The sequence below is a fragment of the Anolis carolinensis genome, chromosome 2, assembly GCF_035594765.1.
Source record: "Anolis carolinensis isolate JA03-04 chromosome 2, rAnoCar3.1.pri, whole genome shotgun sequence".
NCBI lineage: Eukaryota > Metazoa > Chordata > Lepidosauria > Squamata > Dactyloidae > Anolis > Anolis carolinensis.
In genome coordinates, this window is record NC_085842.1 from 323712004 (window position 1) to 323728968 (window position 16965).

General features: G+C 42.8%; 1 long non-coding RNA gene across 1 annotated transcript; it reads left to right on the forward strand.

The window, feature by feature from the left end:
• The first annotated feature begins 4020 nt into the window (after positions 1–4020).
• On the forward strand, positions 4021–11494 carry LOC134296818 (uncharacterized). Its single transcript, XR_010003683.1, has 2 exons — positions 4021–4211; positions 9498–11494. It is a non-coding gene; the product is annotated as an uncharacterized LOC134296818 (long non-coding RNA).
• The last annotated feature ends 5471 nt before the right edge of the window (positions 11495–16965 follow it).

A 16965-nucleotide genomic window follows, 5' to 3' on the forward strand; every position in this document is an offset into this window, starting at 1 on the left:
GGCCATACAGCCTGGAAAACATACAACAACCCTGTAGTTTGATTAGTTCATGTTCTATCCCCTTTTCACTGTATTTTGGTGTCTTTCCAAACTGCAACTCCTTGCATTCCTTAGCATTGACTCACATTTGTTGAAGCTGTGCCAAACTGCATTCATTCGACAGTGTAGAGATGAACCCAAAGTGTGCTTCTTTTCTGAAATTGAGAAAACCCAGGATCCTCATCCAGCTCTGCAGCCCCGTCTCACAAATAAACGCAGCCATCCAAACAGTCCAAAAGGCCGCCAGCCCTCCAGTCAGTCCATCTCCCGCTTCCAATTCATTAGCCTTCGATCAGTCCCTGCTTTAGGCTAATGACAATAATGATAACAGACGCTTTGCATTTGCTTCGAGACAAATAAAATCTTGGCAGCTTCCGAATAGAAAGCCGCCGGGAAAGGGATGAACTTCTGCTGGGGATGGGAGGGATATTTACAGTCATTTGTTCCCAAATCCAACAATTGGTTTTGCCACAATCAGGGAAAATAATTGGCTGGGGGAAATGTGGGCCGCTTCCTCCTCGCAGGCAGCATCCGAAAATGTTGCACAGCAGAGGAAAACACTGGGTTTGTTTTCCTTTGAATGACATTGTCATTTTCTGTGCAAAAATGGCTTTCGTCTGCCCAATTCCACAGTTTCCCTGCACAGAATGCCTTTGCACAAAGCAGGTCCTTCTAATTCATTGTGTTTTTCTTTGCCTCAAAATAACTCTTGCAAAACATTTCGTGATGTTTGAATATGGGAGGAAATACCCATGAGGAATATTTGTGTTCTCCCACAATAAAAGAAGCTAGCAAACGGGTTGAATTATTCACTTTCGCATCTAATATACCTTCTTTGGCAAATACTCCCCAGCGAAGCAACAATATTAAGAGAGAAGTAAAAGACAGATGGAAGTCTACAATTCCTTTTTTAATTTTTTTTAATTTATATACAGTAGAGTCTCACTTATTCAAGCTAAACGGGCCAGCAGAAGCTTGGATAAGCGAATATCTTGGATTATAAGGAGGGATTAAGGAAAAACCTATTAAACATCAAATTAGGTTATGATTTCACAAATTAAGCACCAAACTTCATGTTATACAACAAATTTGACAGAAAAAGTAGTATAATACACAGTAATGTTATGTTGTAATTACTGTATTTACGAATTTAGCACCAAAATATCACGATATATTGAACACATTGATTACAAAAATGGCTTGGATTATCCAGAGGCTTGGATAAGCGAGGCTTGGATTAGTGAGACTCTACTGTATATATTTTTGTTACTATTATTATCATTTTTTCCTCCCCCCTTATTTTTATTATTACAGTAGAGTCTCACTTATCCAACATAAACGGGCCGGCAGAATGTTGGATAAGCGAATATGTTGGATAATAAGGAGGGATGAAGGAAAAGCCTATTAAACACCAAATTAGGTTATGATTTTACAAATTAAGCACCAAAACATCATGTTAGACAACAAATTTGACAGAAAAAGTAGTTCAGTATGCAGTATTGCTACGTAGTAATTACTGTATTTATGAATTTAGCACCAAAATATCACGATATATTGAAAACATTGACTACAAAAATGCGTTGGATAATCCAGAACGTTGGATAAGTGAGACTCTACTGTATCAGTACTTTTTTCTCATTTTTTCCTTTTCAGCTATCTATCCACCTATATTTATACAGGTTTTGAAGAGTACAGATATATTATTTCTTCTCTTTTCTTTTTTTGTTTCCTACTTTCTTCCTATAAAGAAATGTTCTCCCACTTTCGCTGTGAAATATCATGATCTGTATTTTGTCTCTCTCTTCTTTTCTTCTATAATGCAAAACTTTAATAAAGATATATATTTTAAAAAAAGAGCGAAGGCATTCAGGGTCACCTTAAAGGCCATCTAGCTGGGCCCCATGATTAATAAAGTGTCTGTGGTCAAATGCCTTTTCTCTCTGGAAAGTCTTCCAAATGTTTATTCTCATGCCATTCTTGGTAAACCAAGAGGAGCTGTTCTGGGACTGCAACCCCCAGTAGCCCCAAACTAGCACAACCAATGGCGAGAGGAATGAAATGCCAATATCTATCTATGTAGTCTGGATGCCATAACAGATTCAGAGCAGCTTTTCCCCAACTTTTGAATATGTGAAGCAGTGCTTCCTGATGTCCAGGCTGAACTGGAGGGCTCTAAGGACATTCTTACAGAATCTTAAAGTTATTTATGTATTTACAGTATTTATATCCCGCCCTTCTTTCTCACCCCAAAGGGGACTCAGGGAAGATCACAATATTCACATTCAAGGCAAACATTCAATGCCATATGAACATAAAGACAGAGACAGAGACACAGAGGCAATTTAACCTTCTCCAGCTTCCAGCTTCCTGAGGGTCTGCTCGATTCTAGCCACAAGGGGGAGCAGCTGCTTCATCATCCACTGTGACAACGAGTCCTTGGATACTTCCTCATTCCAAACTCTGCTGGATGATTTTTATGGTGTCGTAAATTAGTTAAATGAGCCTCCCCACATATAAGTGGTACCTACATTTCCTACTTGATAGATGCAACTATCTTTCAGGTTGCTTAGGTCAACAATAAGCAGGGCTATTTTTTATTTTAATGGTCGGGTGCTCACCCTGACAAGCTGGCCTCGAACTCTTGACCTCTTGGTCACAGTGATTTATTGCAGCTGGCTACTAACCAGCCTGCGCCACAGCCTGGCCCCAACTGCATTTACCCATAGCTCTCACATGTCCCTTTTCAGTGTCAGTAATGTGCCATTGGTAAGTGATTTCAGCGCCACTAAAATGTGGGTTTGAAAACCCAGAGCGCCCCAGCTACGCTAGAAAGACACAGACAGGTAGAAGGCAAAAGCAGAAGTCTTTGATTCTCAATGGCCAAAGAATATATCTGCAGAGCTGTATACGTCTATGACTACATCTAGACACCACATCAATGAAGACGAGGGTTGAATGAAAAGTAATGCCTCCACCTTCGTTACTTCTGTTTGGATGGGAATATTTTGATATAGATATATATAGATACAGATAGAGATATAGATAGATATAGATACAGATCAGGTGTTTTAACTATGTCTTCATGTCTAAATGCTGCTTATGTCTTATGTTTCAGTTGTCTTATTGATTTTGATGCATATTTATATGTTTTTTTTTGGTGGGTAAACAGTTTATTGATATGTTACGTAACAAAAACAGCAAATTATAGCAGATAAAGTCAAATAACAATCCTTTTGAAATGTACATGCATATCTACATTAGTCAATCAACTGGTTATATGTTTAAAAGGTAAAGGTTTCCTCTGATGCCTTATGGAATGCCTTGCCACCCTATATGAGAGCCATGTGTGAGTTAGGGCCTTTTACCCTAGCACTTAAGACCTGGCTTTTTACTAGAGCTTTTCATCTATGTTAATTTTATCAATATTTGTATGTATGTATTTTTATCCTTTACAATTTAGCTTGTAAATCGCCTAGAGCATCTTGGATGGAGGGCGATTAAGAAGTAATTAGATGATGATGATGATGATGATGTTAAGTCCAGTTGTGACTGACTCTGGGGGTTGGTGCTCATCTCCATTTCTAAGCCGAAGAGCCGGCATTGTCCATAGACACCTCCAAGGTCAAGTGGCCGGCATGACTGCATGGAGCACTGTTACCTTCTTGTCGGAGCGGTACCTAATGATGTACTCACATAGGCATGTTTTCAAACTGCTAGGTTGGCAGGAGCTGGAGCTAACAGCGGGCGCTCACTCCGCTCCCCAAATTTGAACCTGGGACCTTTTGGTCTGCAAGTTCAGCCGCTCAGCGCTTTAACACACTGCGCCACCAAGGCTCAGTTATATGTTTACTGTGTCTGTATTATGAGTTGGTTTTTGCATGTATGTTTGACATTGAATGTTGCCATTATTATGTCGTAAACCACTTTGAGCCCCCCCCCCCCCATGTGAGAAAAGCAGTATATCAATACAGTAAATAGATAAATACATTTATCACCTATCTATTTCAGATTCTGCAAAATGCAAAATGATCTTCCTTTTTCCTTTCCTTTCACACTTCCCAGCGCTTGATCCTCCCGACGTTACAAAAAGGTGTGTTTTGCAGGAAAGAAGAGAGCAAGAGTGTCATCCCTTCGACGCCCGTCCGCCCACATTTTGCTTCCTCCTCCTCGGAGTAAGTCATCTCGTCCTCCTCCAAAAAAGGCGTATGGTCTTGTCTCCCACAGCTTGTCAGGGTTGCTATGGAAACCCAGGGACAGGGCCTTCTGCGTTCCAGGGAAATCCTTCCCCAAAACTGGGAACGGTCCTCAAACCAGCCTGGCTTTATAGCAGATGGGCTCAGTCGTGGAGTCCTTTGCTTAGGATGCTTTGTGCAAAAATGCCTCCAACCCAAGCATCCCCAGATCCATGCCATTCACCTGAATCTATACTGGAGAATGAATGCAGTTTGACACCACTTACCTTAGCCTGATGCTATGGAATCGTGAGAATTGTAGTTTGGCAAGGTGTCAGTGCTGGGAATCACCCTGGATTACTCAAGTCTAAATGTAGTCAGATAGATGATAGAGTTAGATTGAGGGAATCCTTTCCCTATTTCCAAAGCATGCCTAGACAGGCTTTACTGTGTTTCACTCTCTCCTGTTCACGTCACATCCCTTACTTTGAAGTTTGTAGAAATGTGAATCTTTAGGGACACTAACTTCCCATTGGTCAGAATGTCTTTTATGGCCCCAATAAACTGGACCATGAGGTTGGAACCATTTTGGTTCTCTCTTCTCCCTTTGGTCTTCTAGCTAACAACACGTCTCGCCATCCCTCCTGGCAAGATGTAACTATGTAGATGTTTGTTATTTTTCCTTTCTTAATTTTCCTTAGAAACCAGTCTAGAGTAGACTAGACAGCTCCCAAGCCTTTCTATCTACAATGGAGTTCTTTTTACCCGCATAAATACTTTTTGAACTTTTATTGAGACTCTGCACTCCATTGCCATCGTAAGTTGAAAGGCTTCTCTTTGCTCACCCCGTGTAAGTATCTGCTGCATTTGAAAGCTTTGCTTTTGCTACTCTGCTGCATTTTGGTGGAATCTCCCCCAGAGAGGGTTGAATTGAGTCTAACTGCTCAGAGATTACCACAACAATCAGCACTTTAGGGCATTGAAAGGTAAAGTCCTTGTGAAGCTACAACTCCCAAGTTTCCATAGCATTGGCAGCTAAAGTGGTGCAGAACTGCTTCACTTCTACAGTGAAGATGGACCCAAAGATAACAGGACGTCCTTCAACACAGATGGATTCATTCTCCAAAACATTTTAAGAAGTGTTGTCGAAGGCTTTCATGGCCGGAATCACTCAGTTGCTGTGAGTTTTCCAGGCTGTATGGCCATGTTCCAGAAGCATTCTCTCCTGACGTTTCGCCCAAGCATCCTCAGCAGTTGTGAGGTCTGTTGGAAATGAGGCAAGTGGGGTTTATATACAGTAGAGTCTCACTTATCCAACATAAACGGGCCGGCAGAACCTTGGATAAGCCAATATGTTGGATAATAAGGAGGGATTAAGGAAAAGACTATTAAAAATCAAAGTAGGTTATGATTTTACAAATTGAGCATCAAAACATCATGTTTAACAACAAATTTGTCAGAAAAATTAGTTCAGGACGCAGTAATGCTACGTATTAATAACTGTATTTACAAATTTAGTACCAAAATATTACGATGAATTGAAAACATTGAATACAAAAACATTGACTACTGAAAGGCAGACTGCATTGGATGATCCAGAACATTGGATAAGCAAATGATGGATATGTGGAATATTCAGGGTAAGGAGAAGCAACTCTTGTCTGTTGAAGAAAGTGTGAATGTTGCAATTAATCACCTTGATTAGCATTGAATAGCCTTGCAGTTGGAAAGCCAAGCTGATCCCTGCCTGGGGGGAATCCACTTACGAAGCTTTTTTCCCCTGCAATTTTCCACCTTAAATAGGTTCAGGGGGTGGAGCTGGCAGAGGGAAGCCAGCGGTCACAGGAAAACATAAATCTTGGTTCATTTCATTCTCATCAGTGGGAATGAATAATTTAATCCATTTTCTCCTGAGGAATTTTTTGCAGTTCAGGAATTCTCTTTTGCATGAACATGAGGAAGAACTTACCAACGATGAGAAAGAGAGAGAACTGTTCAGCAGTGGAACTCTCTGTATCTCTCTGCTCCAGAGAGAGAAGCCTTCTTTGGAGGCTTTTAAGCAAAGTCTGGATGGCCATCTGTCAGGGGTGCTTTGAATGCAATTTTCCTGCTTCTTTGCAGAATGGGGTTGGGCTGGACGGCCCACCAGGTCTCTTCCAACTCTATGAATCTATGAAGACACCATCCTTAGAATACTGAGGCCTGGAAAACTGCAAAAGGCCAATGAAGGAAAATCTACTAAACTACTGACATGACCAGAGACAATGATTAACTCTGGGTTGAAAACAACATGTTTACATACGAGGGTTGAATGAAAAGTAATGCCTCCACCTTCGTAACTCCTCAAGAGATGGCAGTCCTGGTCTGCGGCAGGTCCTGGCTTGTTCAGTAGATTCTCCTCTACAGTTCCCTTTGGCGGGAAGCCTTAGCATTGAACGGTTGTGTTGTTAAAATGCAAAGTGCCCTGACGGTCAGTCAATGCGACTTAATCAATGTTCAGTCATTGGATTCTTGACAGCAGAAGGTGTCACCCCAAAGGAGATTCATCAGAGAATGCAAGCTGTTTGTGGTGATTGTGTTGACATGAGTCCTGTGCATCATTGGGCAAGTAAGTTTAAAGATGTTGAGGTGGGAGCATCTGACTTGCATGACAAACAAAGAGTTGGACGTCCTGTGACAGCAACCACCCAGTTTCACAAGCAAAAGGTTGACAGATGGATTCAGGATGATTGTTGTATCACTCAGAGAGAAATTTCAAGCTTAATCGGCATTTCACAAGAACGTGTGGGTCACATTATTGCTTTGCTTGGTTGTCAGAAGATCTGTGCACGATGGGTCCTGTGAGACGCCGGTTGCGGAAACAGAGTATCGACTTCTTCCGCGACGGCTTCATAAAACTTGTTCATCGTTGGCAGAAATGTATCCAATTGTCTGGTGATTGTGTGGAAAAGTGAATAGTGGTCGTTAAAGAGCACATTCTAATGATTGTTTATGCGTTTGATTTATTAAAATATTTCCATCAGAACCCAAGTAACGAAGGTGGAGGCATTACTTTTCTTTAAACCCTCGTCTTCAAAGACAACGATTCTTCAAGTTAAAAAAGTCAACCCAATGGTTAAGGAAAACCATTCAGTTAAGGAAGAAAAGCCAACATCTGTCTGGAACTGATGGAGAGTCAGCATGCTTTCACTGGAAAACAACCTGTCAGTCATTTACAACTTTTTGGAATGCAGAAAATGGCTATATAAGAGGCTTTTTTACTATCCAAAAGCATGGCAGACAGGAAAGTTCTGTACACCCGCCTTTTTCTCCAAGGGACAGAGAAGAAGTCTACTTTTACAACCTCTCTGTTTTAATCCATGTTTTTATTAGTTCTTGTCATTTGTTTTTACTGGCTAATATTTAAATTTTTATAATTGTGCATGTTTTTTGTCTATTGTTGTGTTTTATATTGCTATTGTTTTTATTCGGGCTTGGCCTCATGTAAGCCGCCCTGAGTCCCCTTTGGGGAGATAGAGGCGGGGTATAAAAATAAAGTTGTTGTTGTTGTTGTTATTATTATTATTAAGATGGTGTGTCATCATAATGGCAGATTTTCAGGGAACGCAATCTGGTCCACGTTCAGTTCTCCAGGAAACGGAAGAAGGGATGGTCATGTTTGCACGATGAATGAATGAATGAATGTTGGAATATATGTGACGGTTTCTGCTTTTTTTGTTTGTTTGTGTAACCAATATAGCTACAGTCTGTGAGTCTACCTCTTTCTCTGTGAAGTGCCTGATATGTTCTGAAAATGGAATGAAAAGAATCCTTTTGAATGTTTAAAAAGTATTCATGAGATACAGACCCCAGGGCAAGACCCAGGCCTCACCTGCAGAACTGGAGCCCAGAGGTTCTCATTGTGATGTAGCCGTGTGATGTGGCAGCTAAATGAATCAGAACGAATGTCATGTTGAGGAAGGTCAAGCTTGGTTTCAGCTGCTGTAGAAACTAGGAAACAATGGAGAAATGGGTTCGACTGGCAGGAAAAGAGATTCCATCCAAACCTTAAGAAGAACACTTTGAGTTGCATTACAATGAAAAAATGCTGCTTTGGAGTCCAGCAGAATTTTGTTTTTCGGAGGGTTTTTTTAAAAATAATTTTTATTGAGGGATTTTCAGGGTAGGGAGGAAAAGAAAAGTGTGTGTGTGTGTGTGTGTGTGTGTGTGTGTGTGTGAAAGGGGCCGGGGAGGGAAAAATGGGGGGGGGGGAGAGGGGGGGATAGACAAAAAAATAAAGAAAAATAAAAAAGAATATACGCACACACACATACACAAAAAGAAAAAAATGAAAAAAGAAAAATAGAAAAAATAGAAAAATAATAAAAAATAATAAAATAAAATAATAAAATAAGAACTGGAATATGATTAAAAAAATGAAAAAGGGGAGCAAGAAAGAAAGAAAAATGAAGAACAAAAAAGGGGGGAGGAAATGTAACTAACTTCCTTTCTTCTTTATCGTGGGTTGGTATAAAAATCTCAAAAAACCAAAAAAAAAAAAGAAAGAAAAGAAAAGAAAAGAAAAGAAAAGAAAAGAAAAGAAAAGAAAGAAAGAAAGCCAAGAATGTATGTAGGACTTGTCTGTGCTGTTTTCCTCTTTGTCGCTCTTTATGGTTTTCTTCGTATTAGATTAATAACTTTAACTTATTTTCTTTCGTCCAGGTTTTTAAAGAGGGGCTGGATGGTTATCAATCAGGAGGGCTTTGACTGTGTATTGCTGCCTGATGGAATTGGGTTGGACTGGATGGTTCTTGGGGGTCCCTTTCCAACACTAGTGGAATATGCTTTTGTTTAGAAATTGGTTAGCACCTCTTCTTCTAGCTGGATGGACTTGGATGGTGTCCTCCTGCACTGGAGAAGGGGGTTGGACTAAATGGCCTCTGGGGCTCCATTCCAGCTCTCTGTTTCTATGATTCCATGAAGAGGATCCATTGTAAATTGTTGACAGTCACAAATAGCACCATATCTATCAATAGTCTCCGTTTGGATAGAGGATACTTTCAAGGTAAAGAATAATGGCAGAAAGGCCTTGCTGTTCCCATCTTGGAGATCTTGAAGCCCCTTTTTTGCAGGATGCCGAGCCCCCTCCTCTTCTGACAGGGCTCCTGCCCTGCTGCTGCTGTTGCTACTTTTCCCGCGTTTCCCCCTCCAAGGGCTTCTAGAATGATTGCTTTTTTAATTAAGGGATTCCGCTAATGAACCTGAAATTGCTGCCTCTAATTGCATGCCTCTCTCTTCCCCTCTCAGCAGGCCGCGGATCGTCACTCTCTGGCCGGCATCCAAGCGGAAGGCAGCACTTGAGACCCTGCAAATGCACTTCTTCGGAGGAGAGACCGGACCCCAGCTGCTCAAGGGCTGCGATTGAGCCCTTTGCTCTACCCATTTACAATGAATTTCCCCCTTTTACAGAAAAAATATTGTCAGCCTACGATGTGCAGACTGGTTGAGGATGAACTGAGGTGCTTTCAGTCATGGTTGCAGGGTTATCGAGTTGGAAGAGACCCCCAAGGGCTATTCAGTCCAACCCCTAAGATGATAGACAGACAGACAGACAGACAGACAGATTCATGGGGTTGGGAGAGACCCCAAGGGCCATCCAGTCCAACCCCTAAGATGATAGAATCATCTAGACCAGGCCTGGGCAAACTTGGGCCCTCCAGGTGTTTTGGACTTCAACTCCCACAATTCCTAACAGCTTATGGCTGTTTGCCCATGCCTGGTCTAGACACTATAGTGCTATGGATCCCTTTCAAATGGAGTGTTATGAAGCCAGATGTCCCCCGTCCTACTGTATTTACTTGAATCTAATGTTCACCTTTTTGGGCTAAACTGTTGTGGAATTTCGTTTGGACGCGGGTGAAGAAAGCAGACTGACAGCAGAAGTTGTCTTCAAGATAGTTTACTTTTGGCCAAGAGCAGGTGACAATGTTAGCTAATGCCCAGAAAATGCAATGCCACACCTCACCTGTAGTGGCTTTCCAATTTATACAATTTTACAGAAGCATGCGCAGAAAGCTAACTGACAATGGAATTTGCTATTACAATCCTTTTGGACATGCGTAGTTGCCTTGTAACATATATAACTCATTACTCATCACATCAGGTGAAGTGTCCATAGTTTGCTCCACGTATGCACTATTCTCAGGTGACATGTTCATAGTTCATCCCACGTATGCATCATCCAGCAGCCAAATCATTACTGTAGTTTGCATGACCTTATATTGTGAGCAAAGAGCAAATGTCAGGCAGAACATGTCCTGTCAACACTTTCATGGAAAAACAAGATTTTTGAGTAAGGGTCATCTAGGTAATGGATTTTTAGGGTCTTTAAATAAAATATTCAAGAGCTGCTCCATTAAAACCACCTTGCCAAAATTAGGGTGTGCATTAGATTCGCATCATATGGCAACCTTAGTGCTGAGCTAACGCAAAAGGGGAAGCTGCTTCAGGAACACCTGGAGCTCCTCTTTGAGGGGCGCCCATCACCTCTAATTTAATTCTCATAGCTCAATGCTATGTAGCCCTGGGATTTCTAGTTTGGTGAGGCATCAACACTCTTTGTCAGAGTATGCTCAAGGCTTTGTAAAACTACATCCCCGATGACTCCATAGCAATGAATGAAGGCAGTTAAAGTGGATTCATTCTATAGGCTGGGCTGTGCCGCAGTTGGTTGGTAGCTAGATGCAATAAATCACTACTGACCAAGAGATCATGAGTTTGAAGCCAGCCGGGTAGGATTAAACCCCCAACCATTAATAGCTTAGCTTACTGTTGACCTATGCCGCCCGAAAGGCAGTTGCATCTGTCGAGTAGAAGATTTACGTACCACTTTATGTGAGAAGGCTAATTTAACTAATCTAAGACACCATTAAAAACCTACCAGCAGCTGGAAAATGTTAAGTTGCCTCTGTTTCTGTCTGTATATTGTTGGAGTATGGTTGTATTTGTATGAAATGTAAATCAAGTGTTTACTGCTGATGAGCTAGAGTGTGTATTTTCAGTAATGAAATAGTTAACAGCAGGCTAGTTTTGACTGACAGCCTGTTGTGATTGCTATGACCTATCAGGCTTGATTTCCTGCCTTTGAGGGTTGGAACTTCCTCTGGACAGAGGAATGTGTTTCTTATCTTATCTGTGGAGTTCGGCTTGAGCTTTCTCTGGAGATGGACTATGAATGCTATGCTCTGAAGCCGAGAAATGCAACTGTAAATAGATCATGTAAATAAAGTTAATCAACAGTTGGACTTCGTCTGCTGGAGTGTTTGTTTGACCACTGCTGTTTCTCAGCATGGGAATACAGTCTGGAGAAGGAGGTGAGACCGGGATGATGATTTTTGGAATCCACTCTGCATCCCATCATCCCCTGACATATATGTCATATGTCTAATGGCATTGAATGTTTGCCTTGTATATGTATATGTATATGTGCATTGTGATCTGCCGTGAGTCCTCTTTGGAGTGAGAAAGAAAGGCGGAATAGAAATACTGTGAATAAATAAATAAATTATGAAACTAAACTACAACTCCCAGTTCAGGTGGCATCAGGCAGCATTCATTCTCCACCTAAGAAAGGCTAACGAAGACCTTGTAAAACTCCAAATCCCTTGATTCCAGAGCGTTGAGCCATGACAGGTTGTGCCCTGTCAAATTGCCTTCATGTCACAGTGTAGTAGATGCAGCCACAGCTGAATGCTCAAACCTCTGCGCCACCTCTGGCATGGATTATTCAATGTATGCATGCATTTACATAAATTAGCATATGCCTGTGGGCGATGAGCTTGCCCTGAGGCTACCTACCACAATGACCGGCTCCTGCTTCACCCTTCCTGGCAACGAATGCCCGGCCCTGCCTTGGCAAAGCCATTTAGCAGATCAAAAATTAATAGGCTCCTCCAGAGGAGAAGCCCAAGAGGCCCCATTGTTTTCATGGCAAAGCTGTTGCATTTCGGGCAAGCCGTGGGAGAAGGAAGAGCCATGGTGACACGGTGCAGGACAGACTACAAAGCCCAGCACGCTCCCCTTCCTTGCTGTGCTTACATGATGGGGTTTGTAGTCCCTCACAGCAGGGACTCTTGTGTCTATATATAGTACTATATAGTTTTACTGTCTATAGGATGTTCCACTACGCAGTATTGATGTCAATATGATATTCCAATAGGGAGTATTGATTATCTAGAACAGGCATGGGCCAACTTGGGCCCTCCAGGTGTTTTGGACTGCAACTCCCACAATTCCTAACAGCCGGTAGGCTGTTAGGAATTGTGGGAGTTGCAGTCCAAAACACCTGGAGAGCCGGAGTTGGCCCATACCTGATCTAGATAATTGTTGCAGGCACCTCAAAACCACATTGGAGCCCCAGAATATACCAAGCAAGTTGTTTATTGAAGATTATATGCAAGCAATAGCAAATTAAAGTTCAGAGTCAATAAAATAGGTTTAAATCCACAAGAAAAAAGTACTTGAAAATATTGAAGCAAGAGTCTATAAAAGTCACCCAAAAACCATAGTTCAAAATAAGTCCCATGAAAGATATCACGAATAGTCCAAACAAGATTTCAAGGATTAATCCAAGGCAAGACGAAAACACAGGAAGCAACACTGGAAGGCAGGAACAAAACTCCAAGTTTAGTCCAAGGTACAGAGTCCAAGCTGGAACACAAAGCGAGGGTCTTGGCTGGAACACAAGGCAAAGGTCTTGGCTGGAACAGAAATCCAAACTGCAAAATTACTGGAACATTCAACTGAATGCACAGGAACAAACACAAGTGTTCATGAATCTGAGGGGGAGGTGGAATCTGAGGAGGAGATTTTGCAAGTACCCACATTTCAGGAGAGGCGAAAAGAAACAGAGCAGAGATGTTGTTCAGCTAGAACAGCTGCCAGAAATGCAGCTGAGTAATTGGGAACTGCCCTAGAAGCTGTGGGGGAACTCAGGGCTATAAATCAGAAGCAGGTGCAGCCAGCTTTTGCTGGTAACAAACTAATTCTAATGCCTAAGCCTTCGCTCCCCTTGTGCCTGCATCGAGTCTGCATCTGCAGGATTTATTGCTGTATCTTTGAAGTAAGATTGCTACTTGATTTGGGAATTTATCAGAGAATGTGTTTGCCCTAAGACTTCCTTGCTTCCTTTTGCATTATTCCACTGAGGGTGCTGTACTTTATGTTTTGCTGAAGTAAAGCAGTTTTCATTTACTTACCACATTGTTTTAAGCCTGTTCTTGAAATACTAAACAAGATAACGAGGCTGGAACTCAATTCAAAGTCACAGGAACATGAAGCAAAGATCTTCCTCTCTTGGTTTAGCAACACTACCACTTCTGACTCTGTAAGAGAAAGCAGCCCTTCTTAAGGGAAATTCAAGGTCCCTTTCCGTGAGAAGGTTGCTCATTATTTCGTTTTGAAAACAAATGTCTCCTCCTCCTAACATACTCCCTTTCTTTTCTCAACTGAGTTATTGCTCTCCTCCTGTCAAGCTCATTATCCCTCTCCTACTTATCACTTCTAGCATCCCAACTAGAATGTCTATCTGGCACCAGGAGATCTGACCTTGACTGCTTTGAGGAATGCGGTTCAAACTGCCTACTTGCAACCATTCTGTCTCTGGCCCCAGAATCCACTGGGACAAACTCTGGCTGCATCTCAGGCCCAAACCCAGAGTCCTCTGGCAAGGCAGGTGGGGGAACAAACTCAAGCTGAATAGGCCCAACCTCAGGCTAACCTGACAGCTCAGATGGCGGCTGGGCTACAACAATTATATTCCAGTATCATTGACATTGAGTGCATTTTCGAAGGTTTTCATGGCCGGGATCACAGAATTCTTGTATGTTTTCTGGGCTGTATGGCCATGTTCCAGAAGCATTCTCTCCTGACATTTCACCCACATCTATGGCAGGCATCTTCACAACCTCTGAGGATGCCTGCCATAGATGTGGGCGAAACGTCAGGAGAGAATGCCTCTGGAACATGGCCAGACAGCCCGAGAAACATACAACAACCTATTGACATTGAATCTTGCATTTGCTTTTCAAGGTGGGCATGAGCTTCACCGGAACAAGCTTCTGTAAGGATAGAATCATAGAATCATAGAATAGTAGAGTTGGAAGAGACCTCATGGGCCATCCAGTCCAACCCCCCGCTAAAAAGCAGGAAATCGCATTCAAAGCACCCCCGACAGATGGCCATCCAGCCTCTGCTTCAAAGCCTCCAAGGAAGGAGCCTCCACCACAGTCTGGGGGAGAGACTGCAACTCCCAGCAGCCATGTTGGCTGAAGAAACTGCAGTCTGAACCACCCTGCTTTTCCAGGTCTACCATAGTCTTATGTAAGGCAGATCCCCGGAGAAACACTCCTCTTGCTACACAGTTTTGCGGCCCAGAAATTATTCACGAAGCGCGGGGCGCTTGCCAGCAAGAGGCCGGCCGAGACCTGCTTTTGCCTGGAAGTGGAGGGAGAACCTTTTAACGAGAGCTCTAAAATATCTCCTTTTCCTCCCTCCAAGCCGCACTTAGAGAGGCCCACAGGTGCAGCGCAGAAGGAAGGTTCGAGGGGAGGGTGGCCGCCTGCATTTGACGTCCTCCCAAACCTGTTGCACTGGCTGGCTTTCCCTGGCATTAAAAACCCATTCCCTTTGCCTTCTCACTATCGTGCTCTCATGTGATGGGGCTTCGGAGAAGTGGTTGGTTTGGAAGGGCAGACTCAGTGCAAGGCCCATCATCCATAGGATACAGACCCATTGCAACTCCCATCGTTCAGAGCATGTGAATAGATTCAGTGCAAGTCCTATCATCCACAGACTGTAAACACAAACCCATTGCAACTCCCATCATTCAGAGCCTGTAAATAGACTCATTGCAAGTCCTATAATCCGTAGACTGTAAACACAGACCCATTGCAACTCCCATCATTCAGAGCCTGTAAATAGACTCATTGCAAGTTCTATAATCCATAGACTGTTAACGCAAACCCACTGCAACTCCCATCATTCAGAGCCTGTAAATAGACTCATTGCAAGTCCCATCATCTGCAGACATTAAACACAAACCCATTGCAACTCCCATCATTCAGAGCCTGTAAATAGACTCATTGCAAGTCCTATAATCAGTAGACTGTAAACACAGACCCATTGCAACTCCCATCATTCAGAGCCTGTGAATAGACTCATTGCAAGTCCTATAATCCATAGACTGTTAACGCAAACCCACTGCAACTCCCATCATTCAGAGCCTGTAAATAGACTCATTGCAAGTCCTATAATCCGTAGACTGTAAACACAGACCCATTGCAACTCCCATCATTCAGAGCCTGTGAATAGACTCATTGCAAGTCCCATCATCCGCAGACTGTAAGCACAAACCCATTGCAACTCCCATCATTCAGAGCCTGTGAATAGACTCATTGTAAGTCCCATCACCCACAGACTGCAAACACAAATCCAGTACAACTTCCATCATTCAGAGCCTGTGAATAGACTCATTGCAAGTTCTATCATCCGTAGACTGTAAACACAGACCCACTGCAACTCCCATCATTCACAACTCCCATCATTCAGAACCTCTGAATACAGACTCATTGCAAGTCCTATCATCCCCAGACTGCAATTTCAGGCACCTTGCAATCTCATCATCTACAGAGTGTAGATACAGACCCATTACAAGTCCCATCATCCACAAACACCATAATTAGAGACCCATTGCAAGTTCCATCATCCATGGACTGTAAACACAAACACACTGGAACTCCCATCATTTGGAGCCTGCGAGTACAGACTGCAAGTCCCATCACTGCAAGTCCCATCACCCACAGACTGCAGTTACAGGCACTCTGCAATCCTACAATCTACAAACTGTGGATACAGACCAATTGCAAGTCCCATCATCTATGATTGTAAATATGCCCACTGCAACTCCCATCATCCACAGACTCTATAATACAGAACCACTGCAATTACTATTCTTTACAAAGTCTGTAAGTGCAGTCCCACTGCAAATCCCATCACCCACAGACTTCAAACACACCCATTGCAACCCCCATCATCCACGGAGTCTGTGAAGGAAGACATTGGGACTCCTTCCTTTGCTTTTCTTCCTCACTTCTACTGCAAATATTGGTTTTTCTCTCTCCTTCTTTCACTCTTTCCTTCTTTTCCATCCGTGCACATTACTGGAAAGGCCTTTGGAGAGCGAGGGCTCTTTGTTCTGACGAAGGAGAACAACATGAGCTGGACTTGAACCACAGAATCCCTAATTGGGGCTGAATTATTCAGCCCCAATTAATATTAATGAGCAGCAGGCACTGTGCAGGGGATGGGCGTGGGCCGGACTAACGGACCCAACATTCAGCTGAATTTGGACACAAAGCTTCCTCCACCGGCCAGAGCCCTCTGGGGGCATCTACACCGTAGAACGAATGCAGTTTGACACCACTTTAATTGCCATGGGATCATGGGACATGTAGTTTGGCAGTCATTGGAAGAGAAGGCCAAAACAAGCGTAAAGCTACCAATCCCAGGATTCCATAGCACTGAATCACGGCAGTTCAAGAGGTATCAAACTGCATTAGTTCCACAGTGCAGATCAGTGATGGCCAACCTATGACACGCCTAGCCATTTTTGCTGACACGCTGCCGCATGCAGATTGATTGGATGACTAATTTATTTATTTGCAGTATTTATATTCCGCCCTTCTTTCTCACCCCGAAGGGGACTCAGGGCGGATTA